General features: G+C 37.3%; 1 non-coding gene across 1 annotated transcript; it reads right to left on the reverse strand.

Moving 5' to 3' along the window:
• Positions 1 to 8,963: 8,963 nt before the first annotated feature.
• TRNAY-AUA (transfer RNA tyrosine (anticodon AUA)) lies at positions 8,964 to 9,035 on the reverse strand. Its single transcript has one exon. It is a non-coding gene; the product is annotated as a tRNA-Tyr (tRNA).
• Between the last annotated feature and the right edge of the window lie 7,160 nt (positions 9,036 to 16,195).

Consider the following 16,195-nt stretch of genomic DNA (forward strand, 5'->3'; position numbering starts at 1 on the left):
CCATACCCCCATTTGCAAATATATTTATTGCAGACAAAATAACCAATGAGGTGCTAAATCCCAAGGAAATAATAAAATGTATGACCCCTTTACTAAAAACCCTTAGAGTTTAATAATGAAGATAAAGCTCACATAGATAGCCAGTACTGAGTACATATTAAACCCCACGGTACATATGAGACACACAGAGCTCAGAGAAGGGAAACAGCAGAAAAATCCTCTTGGAGGCTGTAGAACAGAGCTGGTTTTTCTACTAATGAAAATAAATGAGAGAGAAAGGGCACATTTTGAAATACAGAGTACACATCGCCTACAGAATGAGAGAATGGGTAGATAAGAACAAGAATATAAAATAAATCTCTTCTTTCTCAGTCCAGTGTCTTTGAACATGCTGTTTGCTTTAGTCTGTTACTTTTCCTGCCTGTGTAGTTCTATGAAAAAAGTCTACTTAATATTTCTCACTCTATCTTGCCTGTTTATGGGCTAGTTTCTAGCAATAATATGAGTTCTTTATGTATCCCCCAAATCTAGCAACACTAATAGCAATTACTTTTTTTGAATTGTCCATGCATACCAAGTCACTTCAGTAGTGGCTGACTCTTTGCAACCCTATGGACTGTACAGCCCACCAGGCTTCTTTGTCCAAGTGATTCTCCAGGCAGAAATACTGGAGTGGGTTGCCGTGCCTTCCTCCAGGGAAATTTCCTGACCTAGGGATAGAACCCACGTCTCCTGCGGCTCCTGCATTGCAGGTAGATTCTTTACCGAGTCACTGGGGAAGCCCCCCTTTTTAATTCTGTATCACTTTTACTAGTTTATATTGAAATATATTTGATTTAAATATGTTAGTTTCAGGTGTACAGAAAAATGACTCAGATATATACAATATTGTTTTTTAGATTCTTTTCCACTATGAGTTATTAGAAGCTAATGAGCATAGTTTCCTGTGCTGCACAGTAGGTCTGTCATGATCTAATTTACAGTGGGGGATATATTTTAATCCCAAACTCCTAATTTATCCCTCTCTCCACCAACTCCTGCTATTTCCCCTTTAGTAACTTTTCTGTTTTTCGTGCTCATCGTCACCACCTTTGTTCAAGGTTGTATCACTTCTCAAAGCAGTCATACAACAGATTAACTGTCATCCACTTATCAACTAAGACTCAGTAATCTTGTCTTCTACATAGTTTCCAAAGTTATCTTCATAAAATGGAAAATTATCATGCTTGCTACAGAATAAACTTCGTCTCCACTTAGTTTGCAGGATAAAATCTTAAACTGATACAATATTATAAGTCAAATATAGCTAAAAATTAAAAAAAACCTAAATTCTACAGGATAACACATATGATCCCTTCTTATATGGACCCTGCTGTCTCCTCAACCCCAGTTACATGCCCACCGAGCTCTCAGATTCTGTGTTACTTTCATCATCTCAGTGTTCCATACATTCTCCCACTTCTGGACATTCAGGCTTGCTCTGCTGTAACCCTTATATCAATTGTTTATGCCAAACTCCTGTTTATTCTTTTGGGATAAGCTGATGAAATTCTTCTAGGCATCATTTGAATGAGAAGAAACTTGTTGCTGTTCAGTTACTAAGTCATGTCCGACTCTTTGAAATCCCCATGGACTAGGCCTGCTGGGCTCCTTTGTCCTCCACTAGCTCCTGGAGTTTGCTCAAACTCATATCCATTGAGTCAGTGATGGTATATAACCATCTCATCCTCTGTCAACCCCTTCCTCTCTTGTGCTCAATCTTTCCCAGCATCAGGGTCTTTTCCAATTAGTCGGCTGTTTGCATTAAGTGCTCAAAGCACTGAAGCTTCAGCCCCAGTCCTTCTAATGAATGGTTGATTTCAAGTTGACTGGTTTGATCTCCTTGTGGTTCAAGATCATTGGCATTAATTTCATGGCTGCAGTCACTGTCCACAGTGATTTGGAACCCACGAAAAAAAAAAAAAATCTGTCACTGCTTCCAGTTTTTCCCCTTCTGTTTGCCATGGAGTGATAGGACCAGATGCCGGGATCTTAGAGAAGAAATTAGAGACGATCTATTTGTTTTATGTCATTTCAGTTTGCCAAATGGTTGCACATGTTACTTAGATTATATGAATTTTTGTGATTTTTTTAATAAAGAAAAAAGGAGAGAGAATTGGCTTCATAGGAAGGCCTTACAGATCTGGAATACTACTGATGAGGAAAAATTGATTCTAGTGTGATGTGGGGCAGATTAAGGGATCAAAAGAAACACTTGTTTTTTTGCTTTTGTTTTTTTTCCAGATACAAGCATTATTACTTCTTATTACAATATCATTATTCCCATGGCTCAGCTATAATAGTTAATATCTTATTCTACTCTTAATCCACAGAGACCAACTTGGGTCTTTCTTTGGCTCCATTTTATGGCTCCATCTGTTTAAAACTCTGCTTACCTCTGGCTTCTGGCATTCTATTACTGCCTCAGTGTCAGCAAGTCTGACTCAGTCTCTGGCCCCTTTCCTCTCTCTGGTTATACTAAATTCATCCGATACATTACAAAATGAATCTCTACAAAAAGGGATATAATTGTTTGGAACAGGCAATTTTCCCTTGTGTATAGAGCTCTCATTCTAGACCTCTACATAACACATTTTTCGGTTGGATTCTCTTAGTTCAGGGTCTTACTTATTCCAGTGTCTGATTTTGGCATGGTCCACTAGTCAGCTTTCACAAAGATGGTTATGGAAATGACTTATATTTAAAAATCATAGTGATTATCTTTACAAATCTCAGGCCAACCGCCTTATTTCATAAAGGAGTAAGTTTAGGGCTTAAAATAGTTTTAAAATGTATAAAAGATTGTTATTTACCATAATCAGTATTGTTATAATATACAAACTGCTGCATTTGAAGGAATCAATGTGGCATTGAAGTAAGGTATCTAATACATAAATCAAAAGTAAATTTTGACACAAAAAAAGTCCTAGATATTGCTCACTATGGAGAAGTAAAAGTAATAGGCACTAAAGTAGAAATGCAAATTTAATGATTCTCTTATTTTCTAATCAATGCAGTTCAGTCACTCAGTCGTGTCGACTTAGCAACCCGATGGACTGCAGCACACCAGGCTTCCCTGTCCATCACCAACTCCTGGAGTTTGCTCAAACTCATGTCCATCAAGTCAGTGATACCATCCAACCATCTCATCCTCTATCATCCCCTTTTCCTCCCATCTTCAATCTTTCCCAGCATCAGGGTCTTTTCCAATGAGTCAGTTCTTTGCATCAGGCAGCCAGAGTATTGGAGCTTCAGGTTCAGCATCAGTCCTTCCAATGAATATTCAGGACTGAATTCCTTTAGGATGGACTGGTTTAATCTCCTTGTAGTCCAAGGGACTCTCGAGAGTCTTCTCCAACATCACAGTTCAAAGCATCAATTCTTTGGTGCTCAGCTTTCTTTATGGTCCAACTCTCACATACATACATGACTACTGGAAAAACCATACCTTTGACTAGATGGACCTTTGTTGGCAAAGTAATATCTCTGCTTTTTAGTAGACTGTCTAGGTTGGTCATAGCTTTTCTTCCAAGGAGAATGTGTCTTCTAATTTCAAGACTGTAGTCACAATCTGCAGTGATTTTGAAGCCACAAAATATAGTCTTTCACTGCTTCAATTCTCTCCCCGTTTATTTGCCATAAAGTGAAGGGACTGGATGCCATCATCTTCACTTTTTGATGTTGAGTTTTAAGCCAGCTTCTTTACTCTCCTCTTTCACTTTCTTCAAGGCTCTTTAGTTTTTCACTTTCTGCCATAAGGGTGGTGTCATCTGTGTATCTGAGGTTATTCATATTTCTCCTGGCAATCTTGATTCCAGTTTGTGCTTCATCCAGTGCAGCATTTCTCATGATGTACTCTGCATATAAGCTAAATAAGCTGGGTGACAATATACAGCCTTGACATACTCCTTTTGCAACTGGGAACAAGTCTGTTGTTCCATGTTCAGTTCTAACTGTTGCTTCTTGACCTGCATACAGATTTCTCAGGAGGCAGATCAGGTGGTCTGGTATTCCCATCATTTTAAGAATTTTCCAGTTTGTTGTGATCCACACAGTCAAAGGCTTTGGCATAGTCAATAAAGCAGAAGTAGATGCTTTTCTGGAACTCTCTTGTTTTTTCGATGATCCAATGGATGTTGGCAATATGACTTCTGGTTCCTCTGCCTTTTCTAAATCCAGCTTGAACATCTGGAAGTTTATGGTTCATATATTGCTGAAGCCTGGCTTGCAGAATTTTGAGCATTATTTTGCTAGCATGTGAGATGAGTGCAACTGTATGGTAGTTTGAACATTCCTTGGCATTGCCTTTCTTTGGGATTGAAATGAAAACTGACCTTTTCCAGTCCTATGGCCACTGCCAATTTTCCAAATTTGCTGGCATATTGAGTGCAGCACTTTCACAGCATCATCTTTTAGGATTTAAATAGCTCAACTGGAATTCTATCACCTCCACTAGATTTGTTCGTAGTGATGCTTCCTAAGGCTCACTTGACTTCGCATTCCAGGATGGCTGGCTCTAGGTGAGTGATCACACCATCGTGGTTATCTGGGTCATGAAGATATTTTTTGTATAGTTCTGTATATTCTTGCCACCTCTTCTTAATATCTTCTGCTTCTGTTAGGTCCATACCATTTCTGTCCTTTATTGTGCCCATCTATGCATGAAATATTCCCTTGGTATCTAATTTTCTTGAAGAGATCTCTAGTCTTTCCCATTCTATTGTTTTCCTCTATTTCTTTGTATTGATCATTGAGGAAGGCTTTCTTATCTCTCCTTGCTATTCTTTGGAAGTCTGCATTCAAATGGATATATCTTTCCTTTACTCCTTTTGCTGTTTAGCTTCTCTTCTTTTCTCAGCTATTTGTAATGCATCCTCAGACAACCATTTTGCCTCTGCATTTCTTTTTCTTGGGAATGGTCTCTATCACTGCCTCCTACACAATGTCATTAACCTCCGTCCATAGTTCCTCAGGCACTCTGTCTATCAGATTTAATCCCTTGCTTCTATTTGTCACTTCCACCATATAATTGTAAGGGATTTGGTTTAGGTCATACCTGAATGGTCTAGTGGTTTTCCCCACTTTCTTCAATTTAAATCTGAATTTGGCAATAAAGAGCTCATGATCTGAGCCACAGTCAGCTCCTGGTCTTGTTTTTGCTGACTGTATAGAGCTTCTCCATCTTTGGCTGCAAAGAATATAGTCAATCTGATTTTAGTATTGACCATCTGGTGATGTCCATGTGTAGAATCTTCTCTTGTGTTGTTGGAAGAGGGTTTTTATGACCAGTGCGTTCTCTTGGCAAAACTCTATCAGCCTTTGCCCTGCTTCATTTTGTACTCCACGGCCAAATTTGCCTGTTACCCCAGGTATCTCTTTGGTTTCCTACTTTTGCATTCCAGTCCTCTATAATGAAAAGGACATCTTTTGGGGGTGTTAGTTCTAGAAGGTCTTGTAGGTCTTCATAGAACCATTCAACTTCAACTTATCCAGCATTACTGGTTGGGACTTAGACTTGGATTACTGTGATATTGACTGGTTTGCCTTGGAAACGAACAGAGATCATTCTGTTGTTTTTGAGATTGCATCCAAGTACTGCATTTTGGACTCTTTTGTTTACCATGGTGGGGTCTTCTTAATTAACTTATAAGCTCATGTTGTTGAATTTGTTCAGATCTCTAGTGTGAACCATGTTTACTTGCATAATTGTTAAATTATGCCTATATGCCATATATTTTACATGCAATTGCATGCTATATTCCCACCTATTAAAACTGGTATATGTATATAGGCCAACTTGAAAAGGAGAAAATACCATGGGAAAAATCTAGCCTAGCTGGTTTAAAACTCAGCATTCAAAAAACTAAGACCATGGCATCTGGTCCCATCACTTCATGGAAAATAGTTTGGGAAAACAATGGAAACAGTAAGAGACTTTATTTTCTTGGGGTCCAAAATCACTGCAGATTGTGACTGCAGTCATGAAATTAAAAGATGCATGCTCCTTGGAAGAAAAGCTATGACCAACCTAGACAGTCTACTAAAAAGCTGAGACATTACTTTGCCAACAAAGTCTGTCTAGTCAATGCTATGGTTTTTCCAGTAGTCATGTATGGACGTGAGAGTCGGACTATAAAGAAAGATGAATGCTAAAGAATTGATGTTTTTGAACTGTGGTGTTGGAGAAGACACTTGAAAGTCCCTTGCACTGCAAGAAGATCAATCAAGTCAATCCTAAAGGAATTCAGTCCTGAATATTCATTGGAAGGACTGATGCTGAAGCTGAAGCTCCAGTCCTCTGGCTACCTGATGTGAAGAACTAACTCACTGGGAAAGACCCTGATGCTGGGAAAGATTGAAGGCAGAAGGAGAAGGTGATGGCAGAGGATGAGATGGTTGGATGGCATCACTGACTCGATGGACATGAGTTTGAGAAAGCTCCAGGAGTTGGTGATGGACAGGGAAGCCTGGCGTGCTTCAGTCCATGGGGTCAGACATGACTGAGTGACTGAACCAAACTGAACTGAACCGTGGGAAAGTTAATACCATCTTGGAAGTCAAGCAAGTCTGGGGAGCATCTCAACTTTGCAATAAATTAGCTGTATGACATAAGTAAATTACTTGTATTTTTTGAGCCTCAATTTACCATTTGTAAAAATGGAAAGAGTAATACCTCTCCATTTGGGTTGTTGTGAAAAATATTTTAAACAAGAAAACAAGATATATCAATGTACTTTGTATCTGGGTACGTGTTTGCTTTAAAATGACCAACTTTCTATAATTTTTATCCCATTTAAGTGCAATCTGTTTCTATATTTACATTTTGACATAACTGAGTAACTTTAGAACAAGTCCCTTATTAGAGATCACAATAGAATTTTTATATAAGGGAATGAAATAACTTTAGATTAACTTTAAGCTGTAATTTTAGAAATACACTTCTAACTTAACATTCTTTTATAAAAGTAATATGATAATTGTACTTTTGACTGTTGAACTAGTATTTCAAAAATTTAGCCTAGTTGCTACAGCAAAATTAAAAAATTTTTAATGGGAAGTATTAACAGAAATGAAAAGTTCCTTTCATCTTAAACCAGACTGTGACTGTCAGATGGTTTGTGTTGGGAAGGACTGTGAAGTGACATCTTAGCTCATGAGGGACTAGAGCAGAGGTTACTTAATGACAGTATATGAAAAGGACTTAGTAGCTCTGTTGTTTTGAAGGTGCCACCCTTGAACATAAACAAAAATAACTGTGAAACTTTATTTCATGTATCACCATCTCTATTGTTCCCCCCATGAAAAAGCAAGCATTTTATAATTTCTTAGAAGTCACCACTGGGGTTGAACATTTTCTACTTTCTGATATATATGCTTTGTTTATTAACAAAAATGCCCCCCCCCCACCATATTTCATTTCAAAGTCTAGGCCAGATTAATTTTACCCTAATAACAAAAAACAAATATGCACAGAGAATATACATGACTTCATGAAACAAGAAGCTAGACTAATATGTTACTGCATTGTATCAGCCTACATGATCCCTATTTTTCTACATGAATATGATTGCATGTATACAGTGCAACTAAAATAGGAGTTTAACGAATCATTCCTAAAACACAGTAATAAACGCCTATCTTAATTAGTAAGACATGTTTTTGACAACAGAGGCAACTAAAATCCTATGTTCCAAGTGTTCTATTGCATAACAACAACTAACCTCTAAGAGGGTGTTTGTCATAGAACAATACATCCACTGTTTTTCATAGCATGAACAATAAGTATCTATGCTATGGAACATAGAGGGAGCTGTTGGCAAAGGTATGGCAAACCAATCAGAAAATATACAGTGAAATTTAACATTGAAATATACTATTTTTGAAACTTGATTGCTAAAGCATGAATTGATAGCTAGAATCTGAGACAAAATATAACTGAAGTCCATATGTTTGGAAGGAGTGTAACAGAAAATGATAATTGTTTATTTTAAAGATATTCATTAAAAAAATGGGCCTTTTGCTATCTAAAACAAGAGTATTTTTAAGAGGATGAAGGGTGATGTAATTTATACTTTGTTGCTTTCATTGTGTGTTCTTCCCACAATAATGACTCAGGGATTTATTTAAAATGGCAAACTTTGTCCTATTCCTGTTTTAGGTTGTATACTTATTGAGGGGAAAATGTAAATTGGTCTTCAGGTGTTTACTTTCATAGTAGTTTCATTTTACCCTAAAGTTACAATTTAATAATTCAGGTGATATGATACAGGCAAAACATATTTGGTAAGGTCAATATCACAGTGATTCATGACAACATAATTGCCACAAAAATTCATTACACATATAAAAATGGAGGAACATTTGGTTGATGACAGGTACTGAAGACAAACAACACACGAAAGTAATTGAACATAAAATCTGAATTTCACCACCTGGTTAGTTGTGAATTAAGCCAACATGAATGATAGCATTACCTAAGAACATGCGCTGTCAATTAGTATTTGAATGAGAATTGTAAAGTGGATTAACATTGTTAAAAAATGATTAAAGAAGACAATTGAGGTGCTACAAACAAACTTTATTTAACACTTCAGGAAGCAAACAGCCTCCATTCTGAAAACTGCAAAATCAGTCAGAAGGCAGAAAAGCTTCTATAGTATGAGAATAAAGAACAGGGAAGAGAACTATGGAAAATATCTGATTGGCTGGGGCCACGTAGTCAACGGTGTCTGGGGGGGGGGGAAACCCAGAGATGGCATGGCATTTGGGATTAGCTTGGCTATTTATACTGCATTTCTGAAAAAGTGAAGCGTACACAGGGACACAAAAATGGTCTGTATTTCAGTTTGCTGGAACAAATATAACCATGGGATTTTCCAGGCAAGAATACTGGAGTGGGTTGCCATTGCCTTCTCCAGGGGATCTTCCCGAACCAGGGATTGAACCTGGGTCTCCTGCATTATAGGCAGACGCTTTACCCTCTGAGCCACCAGGGAAGCCCAAAGAATGTTTAGCATCACTTATTTAACAATGCTTCCTATGCAATTTAGCGTATCAAATAAGCTGAATTAATTTAGCAATTTCCTTTTTAAAAGGAGAGAAAACAAATTTTTTTGAGATGTTTCAGGGGCCCTCTCAAAAATCCCAGTTAGTTTGAGATCAAAAGATTTCATTTAGAATTTGATTTTTAGGAAGTTTGCCAAAAATAGCCATTTAACCCAAAGTGACCAAGACTTCAGAGGCAAATGCAGAAAAATTAAATGGTTGTATGCAAACTTAGCTCTTTTAATATTGAGAAAACTAGGTTTTCATAAGTACTCAAAGACTTGATAAAGACAATATGAAGCAAAGTAAATTATCTTGGTGAGATACAAAAGTCTTTGTTTTTGAGGTAGATCACATAAAAAGTAAGAAAAAAAATCTTATTAAGAGGATACCAGTAATCTAAAATGTCTTTGTCCTTTTAACAAAAAGCAAACCAAATTCTCATTTTGCACTAATGTATTTTTGATCCTAAAACTCATTAAAAAAGACAAAAAAACTTAAAGCCTTTATGATCTTAGTATGATCACACATAAAATTCCTTTCTCAATATTCTTTCTCCACAAATCTTCTGTAACTTTTTATACTGATTCAATATTTTCTGTTGAAATACTGAGTCACTATGTTGCACACTTAAAGCTAATATATGATTATAAATCAGTTATACTTCAATATAAAACATAAAACATTTTATGAAGTGGACAGTCTCATTTGGAGAACTTCAAAATGGGACAAAAGGTAGGAAGCTTTTAGAGCATAAAGATAAAGGACAAGAACAGAAAAACAAATGATTGGCTGAGACCATAGAGTCAACTGTGTTTGGGGTGAGATGGTCCAGAATCGGCTTGATATTTGGGGGCTGGCTCACTAAATGCCATGAGCTTGTGGTCAAGCAGAGCATTTACATAATATGCAAATCCACGTATTACTTATCCACATTTTGATTTGCTGACATGGCACCCTGGACAGGACTGGCTCCATTGGGTGTTGGGTCTAGTAAGTTACTTCAACTCCAGATAATCATTTTTAATAGCTTCTGTTTTACCTCCTAAGTTTATTTTTGGAAAAAAGTCAAGCTCTTAAATACAGTCTGATCTCCTCTCATGATTACATCTAAAGTTTTGCATTCTGCTCTGCTTTCTTAAAATAAATCCATTTACATCCTGCCATAGAGATATTCCTCAATCTTTCAGCTGCTTATTACTCCACTGCATGCACTTATATTTTATTCAACTCATCTTACAGTTGAGCACTGAGGTTATTTTCCAAACATATCATTACAAAATTACTGTAATAAAAAACTTGTACATATATAGTTTTATATTACTGAATATTTATCTTCAATATAAAAGGCTAGAAATTGTATTCTGGGTTGAATGGATAAATATGTATGGTGTTTTGTTATTACAAAATCTCCCACCTTAATGTTACAACATTTCATACTCTGTGAAAAACATATGAGATTGATCTTTTGTTGACAAAAGTCTCTCCGTTTCTTTTAACCATTTCCTATGATAGCAGAGTATCTGGAATTTCATAGTAATTAAAAAGGTTGTTCTAATTCTAAAAACTACCACCATTTACTTCTAAGATTTTTCCAACAACATGAGAGCAAACTGTATGTCATGTTTCATTTAAAGTTTGCTTTTTTTTTTTTGAGCTATACTGGAAAGAGGATAAATGAACTCAGGCAGATTTCAGAAAAGTTCTTCATTTACTAGACAAAATTTTTGAAATCATCTACCAATGAATATTTTCTCCTACAACTCAGGAACTCAATAAAAATACTTGTTATTTTGGTATAAATCAGTGTATTTTTGACCATACTTATAAATAGATGGTAATAATCATGAACTATTTGTAGAATCAGGATTTGAAGATAAACTTGAAAATAAGAAAAAAATATGCACTAGAAGCATGTGGGCTTCCATGATGGCTCAGATGGTTAAAGAAAACGCCTGTAGTGCAGGAGACCTGAGTTCAATCCCTGGGTTGGGAAGGTCACCTGGAGAAGAGAATGGCTACCCACTCCAGTAATCTGGCCTGGAGAATTCCATGGACATAGGAGCCTGGCAGGCTACTGTCCTGTGGGTCTCAAAGAGTCAGACATGACTGAGCAACATTTTACTCTCTCTTAGAAGCATATAACCTTCCTAACACCTTTGTCAAAAATGACCAAGAAGATGTGTGTAGCAAAATACACTCTGCTAAAGAATTACTTCTGCATCTGAATGATAAAGAGTAAAACAGTGAGGCCCACAATCAAGAAATCTGGGCATCCACATCTGGAAGCTAACAGAATGTGTTCCAATGCAGTGCTGAATTCCAGGGTAGACTACCTATTAGGCAGCGACGCTTTCACACTTCCTTACGGTCTCAGAAACTAGGGCTCAACACATTTCTGACATCCATCTCCTTGGACAGTTTCATCTACATTTCTTAGTTGTTCCATTGGATTGTAACAGAAAAGACAAGATCATTAATAATGAAATCCTAGCTGCTGACAGTCTGCCATGATTTAACCACTGCTTACAATAACGAGCTTGCAGCGGTGGTCATAGACACACACTGAATCAACAGTTATCTCCATGCATTGGATAGGTCTTTTATTAGAACACTGGTTTAACAACTATTTCAAATTTTAGATTATTTATATTTATTTCTAGTAGTAACTTGCCAACTTTCTTCCCAAGATTGTACTGACCCTTCCCCATTGCGCCACATCAGTAAACCAAAACTTAGATAACTTTGATGTGCATGTAAATAGATGCTCTGTGTGCATCCATGCTTAGTTGATATCTCATTTCTGACTTTTGCAAGCCAATGAACTGTAGCCTACAAGGCTCTTCTGTTCGTGGGGTTTTCCAGGCAAGAATACTGGAGTGGGTTGCTATTTCCTGCTTCAAGGGATCTTTCAGACACAGTAATAGAACCTGTGTCTCTTGCGTCTTTCATATTGCAAGCAGATTATTTACCACTGAGCCACCAGGGAAGCCCAAATGAATTCCTGACTTGGTCATATATACATTATATTCAATCAGCCAAGTCTCACACTGCAAGCCAAGTCTTTGTCTTTTATCCCAAATAAGGTTGAATATGTGGCCCTAGTCAACCAGATATTTTATCTTTCTCTTCCTTGTTCTTCTTTCTTTATACTGTAAAGGCTCCTTTCCTGCTCATTTGGAAGTTCTCTGAATGGAGACTGTTTCAGGATGTGTTAAGTTTGGAGCATCTCAGTCTTCTTTAATCATTTTTAATACTGTGGTGTGGAGAGTTGGTAATGATGGAAGGAGAGCAGATTCAGAGTAAGACTTCTCTGAATAAACAAGTAAACATTTCCATATTATAAAATGCTGGCTTGTGAACCAGGTTTTATATATTAAAAAATTAAGTTAAGAAATGAAAATGCAAACCCTGAATATGAGCATGAACAAAAATGAAGAAACACTTTTTTTATAAAATATAATCCTAGAGGAAGTATGCATAATTTTTTAGCAAAGTACACTAATTACATAAATTTAGTAGGATATATTCTAAGGAAAAAATAAATTTAAAAATTTGAATTTCCCTCAATAGGTTTTCTGTCAGTAGTAATTATATATACTTGTATAATCCCCAGTTCGATTCCTGGGTCAGGAAGATCCCCTGGAGAAGGGATAGGCTATCCACTCCAGTGGAGAAGATGATGGCACCCCACTCCAGTACTCTTGCCTGGAGAATCCCATGGACGGAGGAGCCTGGTGGGGTGCAGTCCATGGGTTCGGGAAGAGTTGGACGCAAGTGAGCAACTTCCCTTTCACTTTTCACTTTCACGCATTGGAGAAGGAAATGGCAACCCACTCTAGTGTTCTTGCCTGGAGAATCCCAGGGACGGGGGAGCCTGGTGGGCTGCCGTCTCTGGGGTCACACAGAGTCAGACACGACTGAAGTGACTTAGCAGCAGCAGCAGCAGCCACTCCAGTATTCTTGGGCTTCCCTGATGGCTCAGATAGTAAAGAATCTGCCTGTAATGTGGGAGACCTAAATTCAATTCCTGGTTTGGGAAGATCCCCTGGAGGAGGGCATAGCAACCCGCTCTAGTATTCTTGCCTGGAGAATCTCAAAGACAGAGGAGCCTATCGGGTTACAGTCCATAAGGTTGCAACGAGTTGGACACAACTGAGCAACTAAGCACAGTGCAGCGTACTTGTGTGAATTGTGGAATTGAACAAATGAGTAAACACACTGACAGTTCAGAGCCAGGATTTTCACTGTGAATATGCATGAATGTAGAAGGAATGAGGAAGAGGAGGAGAAAATTCTGCAGAGTGGTATTTGGATGTGAGATTGTCGTATAATCTTATAATTTTATATAATTCCTAGCACTATTCATTTAAATTGCCTAGAAGCATAAGACTTCAGTAAAACAAGAAATCAGTTTTCAGATCTTGGGTTCCGATATTGATCCATTCTTTATAAAAAACAAAATTGAGCCCTGAGGACAAATGGCAAGTTTAGGACAGAGCCAAAGGAAGCATAAGTTGAGCCTGCAACATCTTGAAATGATAGAAAGAAAGAGGAAAAAAATAAAAATGAAAGAATAAGTTGCTTGCACAAGTCAAAGAAGAAACTTTCATTGGCCAAATTTAAACAATAAGAGCAATGAAAAAATCCTTATAAAGGATTATTATTTCAAAAAATATAAAGAAAGTGGAGAAAAGAAGAAAGCAAGATGGAGAAAATGAGACCTTCTTTACACAAAAATGTTAGCTAATGCGTTTAGAAGAAGTACTTGTAGAATTAAATGGAACAGTCTTTTGCAATCATGAATATCATTGATTGGGGAAAGGCCTATCAAAGGATATTGAACTTTCTGGATGAAGAACTATTGAGCAACAAAATATTCAGTATCAGTAGGTAGCACGATTAACTATGTACTTGTTGATAACAAAGACAACCGAGAACTTTTTGCATAAGCATTCTGGCAGTCCTCACTTTGACAATTATTGGGAAAAACTGATATGACTTCTGATGTGAAGTGATAGAAAACATACTTAGTGTCACTGATATATTAATTGCCCCAAAATGTTTAACCATAAGAAAACCATTAACAAATCTGGATTTTGAAACAGTAGAATGGTGACTACACCTGTTCATTGGTGTATTCATTCTACAGTTATTTATTGAGCATCTCCAGTTCCAGTTCAGTTGTTCAGTCATGTCCTACTCTTTGCGATCCCATGAACCACAGCACGCCACGTCTCTCTGTATATCACCAACTCCCGGAGTACACCCAAACCCATGTCCATTGAGTCGGTGATGCCATCCAGCCATCTCATCCTCTGTCTTCCCCTTCTCCTCCTGCCTTCAATCTTTCCCAGGATCAGGGTCTTTTCAAATGAGTCAGCTCTTCGCATCAGGTGGCTAAAGTATTGGAATTTCAGCTTCCGCATCAGTCCTTCCAATGAATATTCAGGACTGATTTCCTTCTGGATGGACTGGATGGATCTCCTTGCAGTCCAAGGGACTCTCAAGAGTCTTCTCCAACACCACAGTTCAAAATCATCAATTCTTTAGCACTCAGCTTTCTTTATAGTCCAACTCTCACATCCATACATGACCATTGGAAAAACCATAGCCTTGACTAGACAGACCTTTGTTGACAAAGTAATGTCTCTGCTTCATCTAGTATGTGCCAATTATAATCTAGACATAGAGCTTTACAGGAAAGACACATATCTTCTCAACATTTAACAGTTTACTTTGAAATATTTGACAGGGTAAAAGGTTGGTAAGAATAATCTTGAGACCACATGGATAGAGAAAAAGCCTCTGGTGAAATAATGTTTGAGTAGGATCCAAAATAAAGTGAATGGAGCCATAAGAGCCATGTCAGGAACTTGCTTAGCATATTTGAGGAACAGCAAGAAAGTTGGTTAGCATAACTACTGTTGACTCAGCACAGAAAAAGTAGAAGAAGGTTGCCAGGAACCATTTAACCTAAAACAGTTCCTTTAGAATATGGTAAGGTATTTGGATTTTATTTGACATACAATGGAAAATGATTGGGAAAACCACACTGGCCCACAGAAATTTATATCTTGTAGATGAAGACCATTTGCTTGCTGATTTTTATCTTATTGAGAAGAGAAAAGAGGAAACGATTTACATCTCTTAAAATGTATTTTATGTAGATTTATGCTAAATGCCTCAGGAGTCAACTCTTCATCTCTTAAGCAACCAGAGATTATTAGAGAACAATGAAAGAGTCTGGACGAATTCTTAAATAAGACCCTTGTCTTAAAACACAATTATATGGAAACTAGGGGAGGCTCTGTTTCATTATAGGGGACTGGAATGCAAAAGTAGAAAGTCAAAATATACCTGGAGTAATAGGCAAATTTAGTCTTGGAGTACAAAATGAAGCAGGGCAAAATCTAATAGAGTTTTGCCAAGAGAACACATTGGTCATAGCAAACACCCTCTTGCAACAACACAGAGAAGACTCTACACACGGACATCACCAGATGGTCAATACCAAAATCAGATTGATTATATTCTTTGCAGCCACAGATGGAGAAGCACTGTACAGTCAGTAAAAACAAGACCGGGAGCTGACTGTGGCTCAGATCATGAACTCCTTATCACCAAATTCAGACTGAAATTGAAGAAAGTGGGGAAAACCACTAGACCATTCAGGTATGATCTAAATCAAATCCCTTACAATTATACAGTGGAAGTGACAAATAGATTCAACGGATTAGATCTGATAGACAGAGTGCCTGAAGAACTATGGATAAAGGTTCATGACATTGTACAAGAGGCAGTGATCATGACCATCCCCAAGAAAAAGAAACGCAAAGAGGCAAAATGGTTGTTTGAGAAAGCCTTACAAATAGCTAAGAAAAGAAGAGAAGCTAAAGGCAAAAGAGTAAAGGAAAGATATACCCATTTGAATGCAGACTTCCAAAGCATAGCAAGGAGAGATAAGAAAGACTTCTTCAGTGATCAATGCAAAGAAATAGAGGAAAACAATAGAATGGGAAAAACTAGAGATCTCTTCAAGAAAATTAAAGATACCAAAGGAACATTTCATGCATAGATGGGCACAAAAGGACAGAAATGGTATGGACTT

The sequence above is a fragment of the Bubalus kerabau genome, chromosome 13, assembly GCF_029407905.1.
Source record: "Bubalus kerabau isolate K-KA32 ecotype Philippines breed swamp buffalo chromosome 13, PCC_UOA_SB_1v2, whole genome shotgun sequence".
Taxonomy (NCBI): Eukaryota; Metazoa; Chordata; class Mammalia; order Artiodactyla; family Bovidae; genus Bubalus; species Bubalus kerabau.